The sequence below is a fragment of the Zingiber officinale genome, chromosome 8B, assembly GCF_018446385.1.
Source record: "Zingiber officinale cultivar Zhangliang chromosome 8B, Zo_v1.1, whole genome shotgun sequence".
In the NCBI taxonomy this organism is placed as follows: Eukaryota; Viridiplantae; Streptophyta; class Magnoliopsida; order Zingiberales; family Zingiberaceae; genus Zingiber; species Zingiber officinale.
In genome coordinates, this window is record NC_056001.1 from 110,618,554 (window position 1) to 110,641,266 (window position 22,713).

Sequence of the window (22,713 nt, forward strand, 5' to 3'; positions counted from 1 at the left end):
TATTTTGTGCCGCCGCGCTTAGTACCCAATACCTGCCTCTCTCAGTTGTTGTTTGTTCAAGATTCACAACATCCTCTCCTACGAGGTCTTTTTATTTACTATCCAAAGCAAGTCGAGCTGGCACTTTCATGTTCCAAGCTCGACCCGGCTTGGTCTTCTTCAACAAACTTCCTACTTCCAATAAACATTGAAGGATTACTTTTTACATCCGCACGCCCGATCGGGCAAACTTTCCGACCCAACGGCATGTCAGCTTACCTCCCACTCCCGAGTCAAGAATTCAAGACCCGACCGAATACCTCCAAAGGCAAATATGCTAGCCGGCCCGGCTCGACATCAATAAACTTCTTCACGAGGGAGTGATTTCGGCTTGAGCCCCACGCGGACTCCTCTTCCGACCGGCCGGAAGAATTTTACTCGTCCACTCACTTTGATCTAACGATTTTTTCATTTTTCTCAGTACCAACATCGCAATGAATCGTGATGGTATCCTAAGAAAAAGGCGGCGGCGCCTGCCGCAGAAGAAAGGAGACGGAGGCTCGGGATCCAATTGTCTCGATCCCACGAGGGAGAGAGCGGACCCACGCCGAGTCGGCCACCGAGCTTCTCACCAATCGGGGCCAGCGGAGCCACCCCCATCGAGAACAAATCGCCTCGAGGAAGGTTCCGCCGAGGAAGAGCAATCAGAAGAGGCGCCGAGCGGAGACTCCTTCGCCGGCCACATCAAATACAACCATCCGAAGGGCCACCACACTGGGAAAGCGCCAGCTGAAGCCATTTCATCCGACGACTCCTCTCGATTGGACGAGCCGGCCCCCACAAGTCAGTTCAACGCCTCCGCCCCCGCCGATCACCAGCGCTCACCATCCATTCTCAATATTCCGCTACGGCTCGATCCCTGTAGGGTCCCCGGTCACGGCCGCATCAGCTCTGGTCACCCTATCAGTTTCGCGACTCGCGATGCGCTGATCGCCGATCTGCCGAAGCTCGTCAAATAACGATCAGCGAAGCGCTCGGCGCGCGACGACGATCAGGATGATGCCACCGAGCGCCACCAGCGCGCCGCGCAGCATCCACGGGGTGTATCTCTCGTTTCACTTGCATTTTTCCGCTCGCCTTTAACAATTTCCGCTTGCACGGGTGGTGGAAGAGATAGTCACGCCAACCGCCTCGCACGCGGCAGTAAGAGGAGATAAGGCAATCAAGGCGGAAGGTGGTCCGTCCGCTCGCATGGCCCTTCAGATGCCGAGCAACTTTGATTGACAAGTTGTTTCATGATCATCTCGATAAATTTATAGTGGTGTACTTGGATGTCAGTCTACAACCAATTCATAGAAGTGTTAGGATGGCTAGAGACCATGAATAGTAATTGAATCTTTTATTATTGTAAATGCCTTAGAGAGATTACACAAACAAGATTAGCAACAGTAAAAAACATGAGTCAAAGCATACCACAATGCTATGGTGAACCACTCTCAAAATCAATTATCTTCACAACAACCTTTAGAAAGAAAAGTTAAAGATTTAGGATACAAGGAAAGGTCAAAAGATTTACAAAAAAATCACTAACTTTTGAATGCTCCTCTTGATTCTCCTTTTATTTCCTTAAACCTTCTTCAACTTCACTTCCTATTTCATTGTTCTCTCGTCAATTAGTTGGTAGGATCAAACATCAATCAACTATTCCTGATCATTTTCATCTTCAATCCATCAATGGCTACCCTAAGACTGAGTTGAATGATCCACTATAGGCCCTAGGCCATTTGACCATTACAACTCCTGAATGTCAGATCCATAGTTCATTTCAACTTTCTTGCAAGTCATCCACCCTTAGTCGACTAAACTCATTCAGTCGATTACCTAGTCAACATGGCTCTGAACAAAAATATTTGTTCATGTGCCACCAAACTTGAGTCGGATCCTTAGTCAACTCAGTTCACTAGTTGATTAGAACCAACTGCAATCAATCACAGCCCCCCTTATTACAATCATCCTAATGATCGAATCTTCACCTAATTTGAAACTTACTCTCTCCCAAGGATACAAATTTCTTAGCTCACAACAAAAGCTTACATTTCATAGGTTTACTTTGCCACCAAGGTCGTCTCTTGCTAAATTACTCATTCCTTGGATGCAACCAGCCCTCAGCTCGCTCCATTTACCTTCATACTTCACCTATATAGTTTGTCTGGAGAACTCTCAACTCACTCCACAAGCATCCTTCATGTTTCACCTATGTAGTTCGCCTTATTCCATCTCCTATCAACGTTGTGTCTCGATACTCCTCGTCTTGTGGTCCTTCGAATGTCCAAAAGCATCTTCCTCTGAACTCCCAAATAGCAAACCTTAAGCACCAAGTAAACCAACTAGTTGCTCCAAGTCAAGCTCCATGAGCTACTCCAACACCACCTCAATGCTTCTCGTCCCGTGATTCCTTGGATGCCTCATATAACTTTCTCCAAACTCCATCAAACATTTAATGCATTGAGCATGTTGTCTTAGATGTGCAAGTCATCATCTACACTTGACTTCATTGAGTCACAAGCTCTGCAAGCTTTATAAAACACACAAGCAATGTTTACCTTAAATTATTTACTCACAAATCTGACCACTTGGGGTACAATTGCACTAACAAGAGGACCACCTCTTGACACTAAAAGATTACCCTTTAAATTCTCAAAGAAATTCTTTGTATGTGAAAGGATAAAAGTGTTATTTTATTTTTAAATATCATTTTGTTGGGACATCGTAACAATGGAGCCACGATCATGATGGACAAGGTACATGTTTTGGCAATCTCAAACTGGTTGATCCCAACTTTGATCCCTACTAAGGTAGAGCTTAAATCTTTTAGTCTTATGAATTACTACCAATGATTCATCATAGCTTACTCTCAAGCCTTCACTAATCTTTCAAAAAAATAAGATAAAATTTGGCATTAATCATCATAGAAAATAGAAGCTTTTGAAGACTTTGAAGAAAGCATTATGGAGAAATCAGTGCTCAAGCTTCCTAACTATGAAATGAGTTCCAAGTTAACACTAATGACTCCAACACCACTATTGGAGTAGTACTTATGTAAGATAGACATGCAATGGCATACAAGAGTCGGGACCAAACAAAGACATGTGTGAACACCAATTAGCGTGTGTGAACAACTCATAACATGTGTGCAAACAAAACAACACCAACATGGAATCATCTTAGGCTAGGACAAAATTGATTTTGGCACTAAAACTTTAAACCATGTCATTGACTTCCACTATTATTAACATTTTATTTTCATGCACATCAATACATGTTATAATTATCAATTTAAAATTTTATGCTAATGAAGTTGATAATGTTTTATAATAACGTTGTAAATATATGTTCAATTTTCAATGAAGATGACAAGATCATAGAGATAGACATTTAAGTCTTATTCTTTATTTGTGGATTTGACTATGCATTGCATTGTGTTGCAAAAGTTCCATGCCTACTTATCCTTCATGCTATCAACTTCAGTACAATCTACTTTAAACCCATCTTCTCCACAGGCACCTCTTAATTGCTTGCTTTGTACTTATGTAATGCATCGCAAAGCTTAATCATCATCTTTTTAACTCAATTTGATGTAGTAAAGGTTTTGGTGGTAAAAAGGTTGTTATAAAAGTTATGAAAAAAATAGTTATTATGTTTTTACTAGGTGTTTTATAACTAAGATAAAATTTACCTCACTCTTACGAAAATTAGTCCTTCATCAATAAAGAGGTTCTCAGTCCATCATGTAATTCTATTATGTAGTTTAGTTTAAAAAAAAATATTTCTTTAGGTGAGATTTCACAGTGCTATATCCCCAAGTCTCACTCTGATCTTGGCAAATAGATTAAGTACAACTGATAGAAGTAGAGATAAAATAAAATAGCATTCGTGGCCCTCTTAAAAACAAATATGATAATACTTTATTTTCTGAAAATAGAATAAAATAAAAATGTATTCGAGTGTCAATTTATTTTCTTTGATTGATTTGATTTTTGAATAGGTCTATTTTATTTGTAGTACCAGCTATAGTATAACTCCGCCCATGACGACCGGTCATGGCCGGTCCCAAGCCCGGATAAAGGAGGAGAGTTGCATTAGGTTGCCAGCCAGTCTCAAACTATGGTAAATATTCAATGAATGAATCCATTAAACCAGCTATAGTATATTCATGCAATAAAGTAAACATTTACCTCTATGAACAAGAAATGGTATGTAAAATGTTGATGTGATCAACATAAGTCAGTCATTCATCTATTTCATTACCTGTTTCCATGACAATATATCACACAAGGTAAGGCTGCTCCTTCTGGAATTACAAGGGGCAAGTAGTGGCTGCACTGAAGTTTCTTTCCACGACAATTTACGACCTGAAACATGAACTTGTAATATCCATATCAGAATAGACAAGGTAGAGCAAACAGTTTAAAACTTTTTTTCTTTTTAGCTGAACCACCCCACCCATATTTATTCAAATTATCAAAAATGAATTATGTTTAAAAAAAATAACTTGACTGGTGTTAAAAAAAATTAAAAATCTCCTTGTTACATTAAAATTAATCATCAATGTCAAGGGCAATTCATATTGGTTACTGAGTTTAATGAGTTGCATTTAACTGAATCAAGTTAATCTCTGATGAGTATGAGGATTGCACTGCAGCAACTGGTTCAACAGTTAGTTGTACTGATTGAACTGTAGACACTTTGAGATGAATTAAAACATAAGTACCACAAAAAAGCCTTACAGATAATTGATAAAGATGGAGAATCCTAGAAAACTGATTTACTGAACATATTGGTCTGTTGGCAAGAAGCAAATCAGAAAGTTTTACAACTGTGTTTTTCTTAGCAGTCTACTTGTTATATAAGTGGGGAGATCATCTATTTGAAGCCAAACTATTTGGAATCAGTTACATGGATCTCATTCATCATCGAGTATGAAGCTATGCTACATTATCCAATGGAAAATAATAAAATCTGAGGAAGAAAATTGATTTTAAATTTTGAACCGTGTTGGAGTTTCAATATCATATTGTGTCATATTGATACGATACCAATAGTTATTTAATTAAATTATTAATAATAACATAATTAATATTAAATTGTAACATTTTAATTAATTTATACTGTAATTAATTAGTTATATGATATTTAATTAGATTGTTAATAAATTTGATTGCTTCAATTTTTAGAATTAAAATACCAATTAAGTTTAAATTTTTTCCTTTTAGTTATTTGTAAATTGTAGACATTTTTCATTTCATAATGATTTACATTTATAGTTTATTCAATTTTTGAAGGTAAAGCATTGAAATGAACAACAAATAAATGAAACATAAATTGAGACATAATTGGCTTTAGAATTCTACAACATTCAAGCAATCTCAAATTAGAAACTTTTGACTGTTGAGGATGTAAACAAATGAATGTATATTTTTATTGGATTATGTAATTGTATTTGAAACTTATTCGTGAGTATTTGATAAAAAAAATATTGAAAATTAAATATCACTTTGTTTATTGGATTTTATTTTATAAGACTATATAAAACTCTTGAAAATATTTTAATTTGATTTAATTTTATCTCACATAACTATAATACAAAGACCTATTTTTTAAATTTTAGAATCTAAAATACTATATTTCATGCTCAAATTTGATTTTAAATTTTATAATTAAATTTATTCAATTTTACAAGTATAAATATTTTAAAGAATGAAAATATAAAATTTGATGCAGTCAATCAAATTTGAAAAAAAAAATAGATTTAAATTTTTTAGATAAAATTAAATTTTAATTTTAAATTTACTTGTATTCTCAAGTTAAATTGGATAGTATTTTTTCTATAAAAAAATTAATCTGATATGATCAATGTATACCTATTACAATTAATTTTTTTTATAATATTATAGTAAAATAAATTCAAACTAGTAAAATAAATAAATTATTTTGTTAACTTAATTAAATAAATTTTTATTTAATGTTAGTTATCCATAAACATTTAAACCAAAGCTTAATGAAGTTACAAAGAAGTTTGGCTCAATCTCGTTGAACTAGAACCTGATCAAAGAATCTCACTCTTTTTTGAAATCAGAAAAGTTAGAACTAAAACTTTTTACCATGTTAAATATCAAATTTTATCTTCTTCATTTTTTTGAGTTTAAATTTTTGTTTTGTTTTTATTATTAATTAAGTTAAATAAAATTAATATATTGAGTTTTGAGATAGAGTAAAAGTTGATTTAGGGTTAAGTGTAGCTCATCGAATATATATTGGGATTATGATTTAGTAGGTTCAAACTGGAATTTATTTCAATTTATTTTGTTTAACACAAATAAAACTAAATTTATATGAGATAGGTTTAGTCCATTAGTATTTAATTATAATGGGATTTTCAAAAATAAGGAAGCATATTTAATTTACTTTTTCTCTCGCGATCATTCCCTTCCCAATCTCTCTTCTCTCTCGCAACCATTCACCTCTCCCAATCCATTGTCGCAGCCACCTACAAGTCTACAACCACACCTATTGTCCTGCACTGTGCTCACTGTGCACCACCACACTCGGTCCTCTGCCTCTCTAGCCCATTCTATCTACGTTTCTCTTCCCATACTCTATGTATTCTCTCCACTGAGATTTTCTCTCCTTGCTTCCACTGAGATTCTCTCTCCTTGCTTCCATTGAGCCACTATGTTTTCTTTGTTTTACTGCAAGACGGTGTGATGCCGAAGTATCTCAATGTAGGTCAACAGGTAGAATGGTAAACTTCACACATGCCAACTAGCGCAACTCGACACCTTGAACCATAGAATGAACTCATTCAAAACAAGGAAACAGCAATGCGATTAGAAATTGAAAATCTCCCTACTTGTGTTGTTCTTATTTGATAATTTATCAGGTTGAAAGATGGGATATTCCGTAATGCTTATAGCTATAGATGAATTCAGATTGATAAACAATTGCTAAGCAAATAGTCTTAAAAAACATAGAAGTAAAATAATAATAATAAATAAATAACACAAAAGTTTATTGATTTACATAGTATGAAACAAAATATTGATTCAAAATGAATTATATTAATTAATTTTTCAATCCATCTTTATGAACTCTAGAATTCCATGTTACTTGTATTGCTCCTAGTATCTTGCTAAAATGGCAATAGTTTGACCGTATCTTTTTCAATTTAATTTTGTTATGGACAAAGTTTTTTTTCCCATTTTGAATGGCAAGGATGCTTGACTACAAATAGCATGGCTTTGATTCTTATCAGCATCGTGATTCATTTAAACAACTATTAACTATACTTCATCTCTCTTAATTGACTATGTTTTCTCCATTTAAAAAGCAAACAAAAAAAAAAGGAAAGGAAAATAGTTGATTTGATGCTGATGAATTAGCATAATTTAGTTAGAAATGCTGACCAAAATGGTCGTAGGTAAGTTAGTATAGCAGAATGTCATTTTCTCTCATTGTTGCAATCCATAAATGATTGCACCCATTCAATCAATCAAACATCAAATCCATTTTCTGTTGCATCAATCAATACCTCTACATCTTGATTGCCTAATCTGATGATTAGCACCTTAATGTTTCACAAGAGCAAGGCCTTGTGGTCTCTATGGGTTGCAACAATCTCTTCACCACTTTCTTCCTCTCACCTCCCTGATTGTTGTAGATGAAGTAGGGGTAATCACTATGGGTAAACATCAAGATGGGTAACGGATGAAGTAAGATCCAACAAAAGATCACGCCCGAGAAGCAAGTCATAAGTTCACAGAAACAGTATAATTATTCATGTTGCATCAAAGGGGAATGCCACCAGTACCACACCAAGTTGCATGTTTAGGACTCAAAATGGAGAGGTGTGGGCAGAAGGATCTTCAAAAAGTTGACAGACTTACCCTCAAGAAATTCAAAAATGAGCCAAACTTCAGCTCAACTTTAATGGTCCTCCTTATCTCCTAAACCACTAGCTTCTCCTTCCCATTCTTCTCCACAATCACTGCATTTTTATCACCTTTTCCTCCCTTTTCCACTGCCTGATCTAGCCTCCAGCAAGGTAGCACCTCAATAACCTATTCACGTAGAAAACTGACAATGAACAGTTGACTAAGATGATGCAAGAGCTCAAAAATGCAGGTCACAACCACAATAGCCCTATAGTGAAAAAAAATAAATAAATTATTGTGTAGGTTGCAACTGCTGGATCTATGTGGAACGGAGAGATTCGTCTGTGAAGGAGTTATCTCAAAGACAGCTTCTATTTGAAATTACCATGTGTATCTAGTTTAAAAATCTGCAAAAAGGAGAAAATTTCTCATTCCTCCATTTTACGATTTATAGATAGAGTATCAGTAAAACTTAAGTATATATTAATAAAAATCTCCTAATGTATTTTTTTAATTTATTTTTTAATTTCTTTAGCTTAAATACTATATCCTGTGTATATATATAGATAGTATTTAAGCTAAAGAAAAATCTAAGTAGTGGGCAACTCAACAAGACAAGGTGTCATGGTTAAATAAATTTTTGTGAAGCTATACCAATCTTTCACAAAAAGGAAATCAAGAATCAAGGCAGAATAGCACCACTGCAAGTATCTTGCTTGCTCATGGTTGGTGAGCATATTATTGAATGAAAGTAATATGGACAGAGAGATTTTATGACCAATTATCTCCATTTCTGATCCCAGTAGAGATGTACCATCCCTAAGGATAATTTAATGAAACTATTTAAATATAAAAAAAAAAAAAAAAAGGCAACATCAATTCAGATGTCTTGGAAGCCCATGGATTTCATGTCATGTATGAATATATTAAAAAAATCGCATACCTATGAAAAACTATAACTATATACACTCAAAAGTTGCATCATTTATCAGTGCAACTGTGCCCTAAGCAATCGGGCTCAATCATCAGTTTTTTAATGTTTGGGGAAAGGATTAAGTTAGGTATGCATATGTATTTAATATATGTGTTAAGTTAGGTAGGAACTTGGCAAGATACAAATAGAACTCACAGAGCTGGTGACTTAATAAGATCAAGTGTAGATGAAGCCTTGGCGTAGCCAAGGGAAAATGCTCAACAGCCTAAAGATTTGATGGAATTCAAACAAGGTTGCATGAGGCATCCAAGTACGCATAAAACAAGAAGCATTAAGGTGGTATTGGAGTAGCTCATAGAGCTAGACTTAGCACGGCCAAGTTGATTGACTCGGTGGCTCAAGATTCACTGGAGATCAGAGAAGAATGCCAAACTAAGATAAGTTGAGGAATAAGTTGTCACAGTTGAGACTATGGTTTAAATTCTCAAGACATACTGGAGTTTGAGTTTATGACCGGAACAATACAATTTTGGTACCGTAACGCACCGTGCCGATATGGTTTTGATATTTTTTAAATACAAAATATATTAACTAAAAAAATTTAAAAAGAAAAAATTATAGAGATAAATAAATTTTTAAAAAAATATTAATTTCATTAGGGTTTAATTTAGACTCTTTAGATTACCCCTATCATAGCTAGGAGTTGATTGAGATAATGAAAGGTAAGTTTTCAATTTTAATTTAAAAAAAAAAAAATCTCTGCTCCTTGCACGCAACCGACCAGGGCAATCCCTCCCGCGCGGCAGTTATTAAACCCTCTTTAGATTACCCCTATCATACCTAAGAGTTGATTGAGATAATCAAAGGTAAGTTTTCAATTTTAATTAAAATAATTATGCTCCTCGCAAGCAACCGACCAAGCACAACCAACCAGCGCAACCCCTCCCGCGCAACAGCTAAGGTCGCACGACCCCTCCGACACGGCCGTGAGGTCACTTGACCCATTCGGCGGGGCCCCGGGGGTCACACGACTCCGACGCAGACGTTGGGTCACGCTGCTTCAACGCGGCTGTTGGGTAATCTAACAATGAAGCTTCATATGCTCTGATGTTTCTACTAGCTTGTTAAAACTGCAAAGAGATATGCTAGAAAAAGTACTTTGTACTTGAAATATGTCATCGATGAAGTGTTCAAAATCATCAAATTCTATTACCTCCAGGTCCTTCCTTTGAAACCATCGCCCTCTCAGCATAAACTCCTGGTCTAACAAATCATCTTGCGGATTGTAATCAGCCCTGAAATGCATTAGGCGCATTGATATTAAAACTCTAAAAGCAGCATAGATAATATCAACGAGGTATAATAATGTTCCTCATGTTAAAGATAAGTTTTTGGTATCCCCAAGACACATTGCTATTGATAATGCCAACTAAGGCACACATGGTCTGCTGGTCCAGCAAATTGTCATAAAGTATTGTACCTGGACTGAACATTTTAGATTTGGCCAATTGCATAAGGCAATGACATTAGCAAAAGGCCATAAATTGCATCTATATGAGATTGGTTAATTGTATAGGCTAGTAGTAGCTGAGGATTTCCCACTCCAATGAAGTTATGTAACTGAAGGTGTCAAAAGACTCAAAACAAGAATTCAGTGTTGATAATATGTCTACAGAGTGAAGCTTTTTAATAGACAGAAGAACTGGCGATTCCAACCAATACTATGTTGGCTTTAACTAATGTCCAAGATATTCTCAATGACCTATTTGTACATTCATTGGTGCTGATTATATATGGTCTTTTAGGTTGTGTGAGCCAAAATGAAGAGGGAGGGATAGGGAAAAGATGAGTTGTTGTCCACCTGGATGGAACTACAAAGAGAAGGAAGCTAAGACAGGATCCTTGACCTATCTTTACATTAAAAATTAATCCACACAAATATGGACGGATTGAATGAAGAGAAAGAGCAAAATGATAAAAAGACCAATATATCCTCTCTTCATTACTAACCGTCAATCACTATCAGCCACCATTAAACCATCACCAAATACCATTGAGTCATCACCATCATTGGTCATCACTGGCTTTCGTCAAACCATTATTAGACACCAAATTTTACCATCAAATCATCACCACACATCAAAGTTGATGATAGAACCACTATAAACCATCATCGAGCCATGGTAGAACCACAATAATTGTCAGATCCAATCGTTGAACCACCACACACTATTATTGGATCCACATCACATCAACCACCATTGTCAACTTTCCAAATAGAGTGACGAATATGATGAATTGTAGAGATGATTTTTTTTTTAAATTTCCTCTCTTTCCCCTCCTTCACCTCTAATGTGTGTGTTTTATGCATATGTTTTCAATGCTATTTTGTATGCATTTGTTCTATCGCACAAGCATATTTGGCATACATTTGTTACCTTTGCATTGTTTGCATCCTTTTTTGTTCGGAGATTGTTCTTTGCATGTTTTTATTAACGGGACGCGAATTTGGAGCTAAAATGGAGATAAGGGGGCTTGGAACATGATTTTCCAGCATGATGCATGGTCAAGCCATGTCCCCTGATACGGTCATGCATCATTTGAAGAGTTAGGTGCCAAACAGAACGACAATTGACTTTCAAGAAGAAAACACAGGCTAACCGTTCTTTTAAACATGATCGTGTTTCTCACTACTGCTTGCCGACAGTCATGTTTTTCCACACAACAGTGGTACAATGGCTGCGCCCCGGCATTTTTGGAAGGTTTCCACGAATTTGGAAGGCTTGGAGGCTTTAAAAGGACCAAGGGCATCATGATGAAAAGGGTGAGTTTTCTTGTGACAAGGAACCTTAGGAGAACGTCCTTTCCAAGCCACCGTCAAGATTTCGTCCTCTCGAGAGTTTAAAATTCATCCGAAAACACCGACACACACGACGACCAAGTTTGCTCTCTTTTCTCATTGATTTGAGTTGTAAAATGCTTTCCTTCATGTCTTTGTGTTGTAACTACATCTCGATGAAGTAGTTCTTTTGATTTTAAGATGAGTGAGTAGCCCGATGTATTATTAAAATTCATTTTCTATTAGTATATCTTGATTCTTAATCCGACTTTATTATGCATACATGACTACGCCACTCGCATGTATTTTCATACCACAAGGATGCAGGGAAGGACGAGAACCTATTTCTCCAACCCATAAAGGCTGAGACTAGAGGGTTTGTTCATGAAAGTAGTCTAAAACCTCTCGAGAGCATCATTGGCTATCACAGAGATTAATGGGTCTACACGATTCGACATCATGAAGTAGGGGATAGCACCTAGAGGACCATGAGCCATCATGAGAGCCTCCTAAGCAGTCGCTTTTTAGTAAGGTTGCCTTGAAAGTAGGCGTCGCGTTTGGGTAGGCACATGGTATCATTCCAAAAGAAGATATCGAGTACCTCAGAATAGACCACCTTGATGCATTTCAACATTGAGGCAAAACAATAAACTATATTTAGGATGTCAACGATTATCGCGGTGAAACCAAAGTCCTAGAATCACTTCACAAAACCGGTTTTCCTCCAATTCTTCTTGCATTCTTAGTTCGTGTTCTTTCTCACGAATCTCTTGATTTTGATTGATTTAGATAGTTTGTTGCGCAATTTGAATTGTTACTCAATTTACGATCCCAATGGACAATATTTTATTACTTGGCGATAGTCTTGCACTTGCAGATTTTGCACATTAAGTTTTAGCGCCGTTATCGGGACTGTTTCAAATTGATATTAGTTTGATTGCGATTTAAGGTCAACATCATAAGACCTCTGATTGATGCTGATAATTTCAAGTTAAACTCGGCATTAATTTTCATGATTCAACAAAAACAATTAGAAGGCATGGCCCCTATCTACACCTAGAGAAATTTATATAGTATTGTGATACGTTGAAGTTTGAAGGTGTGTCCATAGATGTTATTAGGCTATGGGGATTCCCTCTCTCTGAAGGACAAAGCTAAGACTTGGTTACATTCTCTTCAATTGGGGAGCATCGCAACATGGGAAAAGCTGAAGCAACGTTTCTTGAACAAGTACTTTCCACCTAGCGAGATAGTTTATCTGAGAAATCAAATCACGAGCTTTGCATAGACAGATTCGTTGTTTGAAGCATGGGACAAGTTTAAAGGGTTGTTGCAGCAGTTTGGAAAAATGGTTAATCATTCACACGTTTTACATTGGCGTAGCATAGTCGGGAAAAGCTTCATTAGATTCAGCTATAGGGTGCTCCTTAATGAATAAGAGGTTGGATGAAGCATACGACATTATTGACAATATAGCACTAAATCTTCATCTATAGTTAGACGGAAAAAGGATTATACCTACACAAGAGACCAGAAGAGTATGCAAGGGCAGTCAGCGACGATGTTTTAGACATAAGGATTCTCTTGAAGTTGCCGCAATACATGACACGGTCATGCCAAGAAACACAGCTAGGTCGTGTTTGTTGTTAGAGCAAGGAGTATTGCCACCAAGATATAGTGGTAGGAACCTAGAAGAGCTTCAGAAGAATGGAAGAGGCACCAGTGAAACAAATGACAGAGGAGAACAAGAAGAATCTACCCCCCCCCCCCCCCCCCCGGGTCATTTAGGAGAGGGTTTATAGACTGTCGATACCATTTCCTCAACGATTAGCCAAGACAAAGTTGCGTGAGCAATTCAGGAAGTTTCTGGAGGTGATAAAGAAACTCTACATCAATATCCCTTCACTAAAGCACTATAACAAATAACCACTTAATCTAAATTACTGAAGGACATACTATCACCCAAAAGAAAGGTGGAAGAATATGGAATTGTGGCCTTATATCGAAAGAATGCAGCGCATTGATCCTAAATAGGTTACCTCAAAAGCTCAAAGACCCAGGTAGTTTTTCAACCCCTTGCATGATTGGTGAAACTAATTTCAATAGAGCATTTTGTGAGATTGTTGCGAGTGTAAGCCTTATGTCTTCCTCTATTTGTAAAAAATTGGGTCTCGGTGATTTGAAACTAATGACAATGGCTTTGCAGCTCGCAGATCATTCAGTTATGTATCAATTGGGAATCTTAAAAGACGTTCCGGTTAAGGTTGGAAATTTCATGTGCCGGCTGATTTTGTGGTATTGGAGATAGATGAGGATCCTCGGATCCCCATTATTTTAGGAAGTTAGTAACAACTGGAACTATCATCAATGTTAAAAAACATAAGCTTTCTTTAGTAATTGGAGAAAAGAGAATTGAATTTGATTTGTCTAAGACTCTTAAACAACCGATTAATGGAAATGTTTGTTGCAAGGTGGATCTACTACAGGTGATGGCAGAAGAAGCACCTCAACGTTAGTTGGATGATCCTTTGGAAGTATGCCTTACTAGTGAAGAACTTATGGACAAGAACGATGGAGTCAAGGAGTATGCTCGTCTCATGGATGAAAATCCCCACGTTTCCCCTAAACAGAGAAGAATTGAAAGCTTAACCCGGACCAAAGGCCGGAAGAAGACAAGCCTCCTCATGTAGAACTTAAAACCCTTCCTTCAACCCTCAGGTATGAATTTCTTAGACCTAACTCTACATATCCTCTTATTGTCAATGCAAGTTTGAATGCCTCTGAATCTAGGAAATTGCTTAGGAAAATTAGGTCACATAGGAGGGTCATAGGTTACAAAATTGATGATATTAAAGGAATTAGCCTCTACGTGTGCATGCATAGAATCTTGCTTGAGGACAATCATAAATCTTCGGTGAACATCAAAGGATGCTAAACCCCAACACGAAGGAAGTCATCAGAAAGGAGATATTGAAATGGTTAGATGCTAGGGTGATTTTTCCTATTTCTGACAGTGGGTAAGCCATGTACATGTGGTTCGGTGAAAAACAAAAATAATGAATTAATCCCTGCTAGAACTGTTACAGGTTGGCGAATGTGTATTGATTATAAGAAGTTGAATAGAAACTAGGAAAAACCACTTTCCCCTTCCCTTCAAATGCTTGAGAGACTAGCTAAGCATTCACATTTTTGCTATTTAGATGAATATTCAGGTTTTTATTCCCTATGGTATTTTTGCCAATAGAAGAATGTCCTCCGACTTTGTAATATATCTACTACTTTTCAACGTTGCATGATGGTTATATTTTCGGATTTGATTGAAAATATAATGGAGGTTTTTATTAATGATTTTTCTATTTATGGGATTGATTTGATACATGCTTGGCTAACCTTTCTAGAGTTTTTAGAAATGTGAAGAAGTGAATTTGGTCATATTTCATGGTAAGAGAAGGTATTAGATTGGGACACATGGTTTTTGAGTGGGGAATTGAGGTCGATAAAGCTAAAGTGGAGGTGATTGAGAAATTACCCCCACCAACAAACATGAAAGGAGTGAAGAGTTTTCTAAGGCATGCGAGTGTTTACCAACTCTTCATAAAATATTTCTCCAAGATTTCCAAACCTTGACAAATTTGTTAATTAAAGATGTTGATCTAAATTTGCCTTCAACAAATTTAGATCATACTTAGTCAGATCAAAGGTAATTGTTTACACAGATCATACAGCTATTTGGTACCTATTGAGCAAAAAAAAGAAAATAAACCTTGACTCATCCATTGGATCCTTTTACTCCAAGAGTTTGATTTGAAAATCAAGGACAAAAACTATTCTGACGACGTTGTTGTGGATCATTTGTCAAGATTACGGCAAGATATACAAGTAGACAAAGATGATGAGGTACTCACAATTCGTTTTCAGATGAACATCTTCTAGCTTTTGATAAGTTGGGCACTCAATGGTACGCGGACTTCGTAAACTATCATGCATGCGGAATTTTGCCACCGTACCTTAGCTATCAACAAAAGTTCTTTGTAGATGTCAAGTATTATGTTTGGGACGAGCCTCTACTCTTCAGGAAGTGTGTTGATACTATTTATAGGAGGTGTGTTCCCGAAGACGAAATTAAGGACATACTTTACCATTATCACTCTTCATCTTATAGAGGGCATGCAAGTGCAGCTAAGACAGCGGCCAAAGTTTTTACAAGCTAGATTCTATTAGCCTCACATATTCAAGGACGCTCGGGAGTATGTGTTGGCTTGTGATCGTTGTCAGAAGACCGGAAATATTTCCAAAACAACATGAGATGCCATTAAATATCATTCTGGAGGTCAAACTTTTTTACATTTGGGGGATTGACTACATGAGACCGTTCCCATCATCCGATAATAATTATATTTTGGTGGTCGTGGATTATGTATCAAAGTGGGTGGAGGTCATATCATCCCCGACCTGTGATGCCAAGACAGTCATCAAGCTCTTCAAGAAAATAATATTCACTAGATTTAGAGTCCTAGGGCGATTATTAGCAATGGAGGTTCTCGCTTCATTGAAAGGCAATTCAAGAATGCACTCAAGAAGTATAGAGTAAATCACAAGGTTGCAATACCATATCACCCTCAAACTAGTAGACAAGTGGAGGTTTCAAACAAGGAGATCCAAAGCATTTTGGAGAAGATGGTATCCATATCCAAAAAAGATTGGTCATTGGAGTTGGATGACACTTTATGAGCATATCGAAGAGAATATAAAACTCTCATCAGTATGACCACATTTTAATTAGTTTATGGGAACATTGTCATCTTCCGGTAGAGTTAGAACACGAGGCTAATTGGGCAACTCAACAGTTAAACTTTAATTTAAGAGCCATCGGAGAAAAGAGGAAGCTTCAATTTCACGAACTTGGTAAATTAAGGCTTGATGCTTATGAGTATGCCAAGTCGTACAAGGAGAGAACCAAACTGTGGCATGACAAACACATTGTACTAAGATAATTTCATGAAGGGGACCTCGTGTTGCTTTTCAACTCTAGGTTGAGACTTTTCCCTAAGAAATTGAAATCAAGATGGTCAAGACCTTTTAAGGTTCAGAGGGTATACCCGTACGGAGCTGTGGATATATGGAATGCAACTGTAGGATCTTTCAAAGTAAACGGGGAAAGGTTGCAGAGATATTTCATTAACATGTCTATGGAAAGAGAGGAAGAGCAAAACTTCCTCGAACCAGATATTTCATTAATGACCTAAAACAAATACTTCTTCAGAGGCAACAAAGTTTCTTTGTTTTTAGTATAGATTGTTCTTTCTATTATTCCTTCTTGATTTATGTGTTTTCAAGGCCAAGAAATCACAGGCATGGAAGACATTCCCGACTAAAGCACGGCCATGTCCACTAACAGTAAGATACGCCGGCAAGCCATGTTTAAAAGCACAGCCATGTTAACCCTTGAACGTTGCCAACAAAAATATCCCGAATAGAACATGGTCAAACCATGTTTTCCCACACAATCGTGAAGTCAAAAACTTTCTTGGACCCAATTTTTCAAGGCCAACTCCCCTTTTAGTTTCAGGAAGTTTTTAATAGGATTCCTAATTTTTGTTTATCATTGAGGATAATGCTAGATTCAAGTCTGGGGGGTTTTAGTTAGTATAGTTAGATTTTCCTAGTTTTGATTAGTTTTTAACTTAGTTTTTGCTTGATCATCATGTGCTTAGTTTTTTTCTTTCATATCATCGTGTCATTATATTCGTCATGCCATCATGCATTTATTTGTTTGTTAAGTAAAACATTAGCAAGAAAAACTCTATGTTTTCATGAAAAAAAATGCTCATATCTTTAGCGATTTGTTTTTTTCTTATATATGTTAAGCATGACATGAGCACTATCGAAAGATTTTTGTGTTGGCCTACTTGCCTGTATCTTTATCTTTTTTTTTCACTTATACTTGATCTCAATAGTTGATATATCTGAAAACAGTTAGGAATCATACAATTGGACTAGTAGCTTGGTTTCTTAGGTGACCCCCACTGCATTTTGGTTACTGAAGAACACTTGGGTTGTAAATCTCATTAGAAAAAAAATTGTGCTCTTGAAAGTGTGAGAAAAAAAAATATTAATGAAAGATGTGTTTCTTCGTGAGTGGAAACAACATGGTACCCCATTGAGACAGTGATTTGGAAAAAAACAAATTAGGTGACCCTTTAGGATCCCAAGGTTACTTTGAAAATATCAGTCAATTTCTCTCAACACCGAATACTCCTTTAAGACCTTGCGTAGAGAATGCAAAACATTTGGGGACGATCCTTGCACATGTCAAGTAAGTGACATGCGCCGGAGACTTTGAGAACACAGTGGCATGATGAAATGACTATAATTGGTAGCTGATACTTGAAAGTCAAGTCATATTGCAATGCGCACGTAGAAATTTCATGTTAAGCCACATTAAAATGGTTTATATGCCCATGCTCATTAGTGAAACCATTTGATAGGATTTGATAAATTCGCCGGGATTAGGATGTTTCATTCACACACATAGGATTTAGATTACACATTTTGCTTGAGGACAAACAAAAGTTTAAGTCGGAGAGTATTTAATGTGTGTTCCATACATATGTTTTTATGTTATTTTGCATGCATTTGTTCTATCACATGAGCATATTTGACATGCATTGATTATCTTTGCATTGTATTCATCATTTTTTTCGAATATTTGCTCTTTGCATGTTTTTATTGATAAGATGCGAATTCGGAGCTAAAATGGAGACAAGGGGCCTTGGAACATGATTTTCAAGCATGATGCATAGTCTGACCGTGTCCCCTGACACAATCGTGCATCATTTGAAGAGTTAGGCGTGAAACAGAACAACAATTGGATTTATAGAAGAAAGCACGAGCTAACTGTGCTTTTAGGCACGGTTGTGTTCTCACTGTTGCTCGTTGATGTAACTTCCAGTAGCCAACACGATCTGGCTATGTTTTTTCACACGACCATGGTACGGTGGTGATACCCAAGTATTTTTGAAAAGTTTCCATGACTTAGGAAGGCTTTGGAGGCTTTAAAAGAATCCAAGGGCCTCATGTTGAAAAGAAGGGGTTTCTTTATGACAAGGAACCCTAGGAAAGTGTCGTTTCCAAGAAGCTGTTAAGATTTCGTCCTTCTGATAGCTTGGAGTTCATATGGAAATGCTGACACACACGACAACTAAGTTTTCTCTCTTTTCTCTTTGATTTGAGTTGTAGAATGTTTTCCTTCATGTTTTTGTGTCCTAACTCCATCTCCATGGAGTAGTTTTTTTTATTCTAGAATAAGGGAGTAGTCGATGCATTGTTGACATTCGTTTTCTATTAGTTTATCTCTTTTTATCGCATGATGTGTTGATTCTTAATCTAGTTTTATTATGCATACATGACTACGATACTCGCGTGTGTTTTCATACCATAGGGATGCGAGGAAGGACCGAGAGGTAAACCTAATTCTCTAACTCATAAAGACCAAGGTTAGAGGGTTTGTTCAATAAAGTAGTCTAAAACCTCTCGAGGACACCATTGGCTATCACAGAGGTTAATGGGTCTACCCCGATTCGAAGTCACGAAGTAGGGGTAGCACCTAGAGGATCGTGGGGCATCGAGTCTCCCTATAAAGCAGTCGCTTTAGTAAGGTTACCTTGAAAGTAGACGTCGTGTTTGGGTAGGCACACTAGTATCATTCCAAAAGAAGATATCGGGCACCTCGGGATAGGCCACCTTATGCATTTCAACACTGAGGTAAAAGAGTAAACTATATTTAGGGTGTCAACAATCATCGTGGTGAAACCGAAGTCCTATAATCGCTTCCCAAAACCGGTTTTCCCCATCAACTCTTCATGCTTTCTTAATTTGTTTTCTTTCTCTTATAATTCTCTCAATTTTTTATTACTTGATGTCAATCGTGCACTTATGAATTTTGCACATCAACCTCCTCTATATAAACCTGACCACAAGCTGCGTCCGATTTAGACTAGACGTAGCTTGAAATCAGAACCGGTCAATAGGCTAGCCGATCCATCTCAAAACAAACCAAGGGTCGGGCCCCGAGTGAATAGGTGAACCAGTGGTCTGACCAACGGCTAACTGCCAATTCACTAGTATTTATTTTTTAAAACTTTAAATTTTGTTTTAGATTTTTCAATTGAAAGCCTTTTATTTAATAATATTTATAATATTTTAGTGATATTAATGGTGTGGTTCAATATAATTAACTTATTTGCTTTAAATTTTTCAATGTAGGATTATTTTACCTTTCCATTGAAGCCAATTTTTCAACCTATTTGTCTTAAATTTTCTAATATGAGACTTTAACTCATTAAATTTATTAATCTCATTTAACTCTTAATAGGTTTCTCATTGGACTTATTCTATTTTTATTCATTCAACGTTGCGTTTATAGAGACTATTTGACTTGTTCGATATATCCAATAATAAGTTTGTCAATGGATATAATTTGCTCAACAATAACATTATATATATATATATAAACACACACACTGAATACTATCATCGAACAACCAAAATTAATGAAAAATAATATCTCATCACACTAAAATATAATAATGTTAACGTTACATTAAAAAAAACATTAGTATCAAAAGTAAAGAAGGTTTAGGGTTTAGTATAATATTCTTCTCAATCTACTTTGACTCAAGACTTTTTAGAAGCTCAAGCACTATTTGATGATTGGACAAAATCTATAAACAGAATAAAAGGAATGCAATTTTCAAAGGATGAAATGGAAGATTTTGACACCAAATGAACTAACGAACTACATGGTTTTAATTCCTTTATATATTCTAAGTGGATAGATAGACAACTTAAATAAGTTTACATCTTTTTTAATTTTTCAAAATTTTTTAATATTATATATATATATATATATATATATATATATCTTGAACCATCATGAATTATAAACCGAATCATAACTAGCAATTCCAAACCATGAACAGTATGCACCTTTGAAGGTTAAGGGTTGACATTTTTTAAATCATCGAACCGGAGGTTCCGAACCGGAGTCGGGTCTACCACCACATCCAAGTAGGCAATATTTTATCACTCCTCTATCCTAACTTCTATCCCTTCTTAGGACCTTCTTCTTTCTCTCTAACCTCCATCAAAGTGGATGTAGCATAATATGTGTTAATCCAAATAAAGGCAAAAAATAATAATAATAATAAGGCTTAACAAGATAAGCATAAAGTTTAGTTGATATCTCTAACCCTTTTTAACTCTGAGTAATTAATTCATTTATGCACATTGCGGATGCACTCATAATTTCATTAATCCAATGACATGAGACTTGATACATTACTGCCTAATCCAGTGCTAAAAAGATGTCAGATAAGCTGGATTTTTAATCTAGTGTCCAATCTGATTAGTTATTGAGTTAAGAGGACCTTGTTAAAAAAGATATTATAAAACTAGGATTGGTAATACATGTCCTGAGTTATTGAGAACAAATGAACAAACCATCTTTATTCTCTCGAGGAATAAAGACAATGAATACCAAAAGGAATGTGTTTAATATAAGTAAACACATAGATGAGCTAGCGTAGGGTTATGGAACCTTTTGGGTGCTCAGAGACAGTATGGAACATTTGGAAATTTGTCGTGTCAAGGATTGGAGCTGTTGAAATGATGCCCCTCCCCCTATCTCCCCATCATGTCTGAGTTAAATCAGTTCAGATTAGACAGCAGAAGATCGGTTAATCTCATAATACGATAGGTTAATCCAGATTAGGTGACTTCATTATCAGGAACATGTTTGCATCAAAGCAATTGATATTTCACAGTATAAATTGTAGGTTTAAAAGGGGAGAAAAAATCAGAGTGAAATTTAATCGAGAATCATTGATTCCAACATGCTGTATCAAAAAATCTCGACAACAAATCAAGCATAGATGCCCTATCCAATCAATTCATGCACGAAAAAAATACAAGGAATAAAGAACTAGACATCCGTGAGACAGTTCCGCACCTGGGGGGCCTTATGATGAAATTGACGAGCTGCTCCATGGAAGAATCGGGACGAAACAGAGAAGGGAGGACACGTGAATACGATCGCGAGAAGACAAGAAAGGGGAAGCGTGGAAGAGGAATCGTGAGAGAAACGGAGGAGCTTTTCCTTCTTCCGATCGACGCCTCCTCCGCCTGATCTGATTCGCGATGTCGCGTCGAAAGACCTGCGGTGGAGTCTTCCCTGCAGGGAGAAAGGAAGGGAAAGGGAAATCGAGTCGGCGCGGCACGAGAGGAGCACGTGCTCAATGTTAGTGGTGACCGGTTGTGGAGGGTCGGTCCTCGCCTGCCGATCTTTCCTCTGACCGCTACGAACATGAAAATAGCGTTCAATTCGGGCCGTGTGGGCGGGGACGGGACGGGACGGGACGGGCGGTTAGTGCTAGTGTTGACTGGAGAAAAGATAAATTACACTAAAATAAAGTCATTTCTCTTTTTTTTACTTAGTTAAAAATAAAAAGAAGATAAATTTTTAGTACCTGCAATGGATTTATTTTTGTTGCCGCGTGTTGACATAGTTCGTGCATACATAGTTATTTATTTCAATATGCATCCATAATTTATTCAATGGATTTATTTTGATATTTTTTTATCCAAATAAATTTTTCATCCTTTAAAAAGACGTGATCTCTGATCATAATCCCAACCCACTAAACTCTCGCAGCGTCGCTGTCAAGCTACAAACTCATGGTCGCACTGACAATGCGAGCTTGCAATCGCAGTCTAGTAATCACGATGATTATGAATTTAAGGTCTTTACAAGATTGCTGTAAATAGGCAAAGCATGAGGTTGTCGTCAGGTGTTCCGTAGAGAGCACGTGGCATGTTAGAATATTCAGAATATTTAGTAGAACATTGACTCTATTTTGGAAGAAGATGAAGTTATTTCTTTTTTATTTTATTATTCTTATTTTAAATAATTTTTACTTTATTCTTTTTTTTTAGCTAAATATTATGGTCTGCCTACCTAATGATTTTTTTTT

The 22,713-nt window shown here is 36.5% G+C and overlaps 1 long non-coding RNA gene across 1 annotated transcript; it reads right to left on the reverse strand.

Annotated features, from left to right (window-relative positions):
- Positions 1–4,286: 4,286 nt before the first annotated feature.
- Positions 4,287–21,935, reverse strand: LOC122014457. The gene is made up of 3 exons (XR_006120681.1): positions 21,693–21,935; positions 10,058–10,139; positions 4,287–4,391 (listed from the first exon to the last, which is right to left on the reverse strand). It is a non-coding gene; the product is annotated as an uncharacterized LOC122014457 (long non-coding RNA).
- Positions 21,936–22,713: the final 778 nt, after the last annotated feature.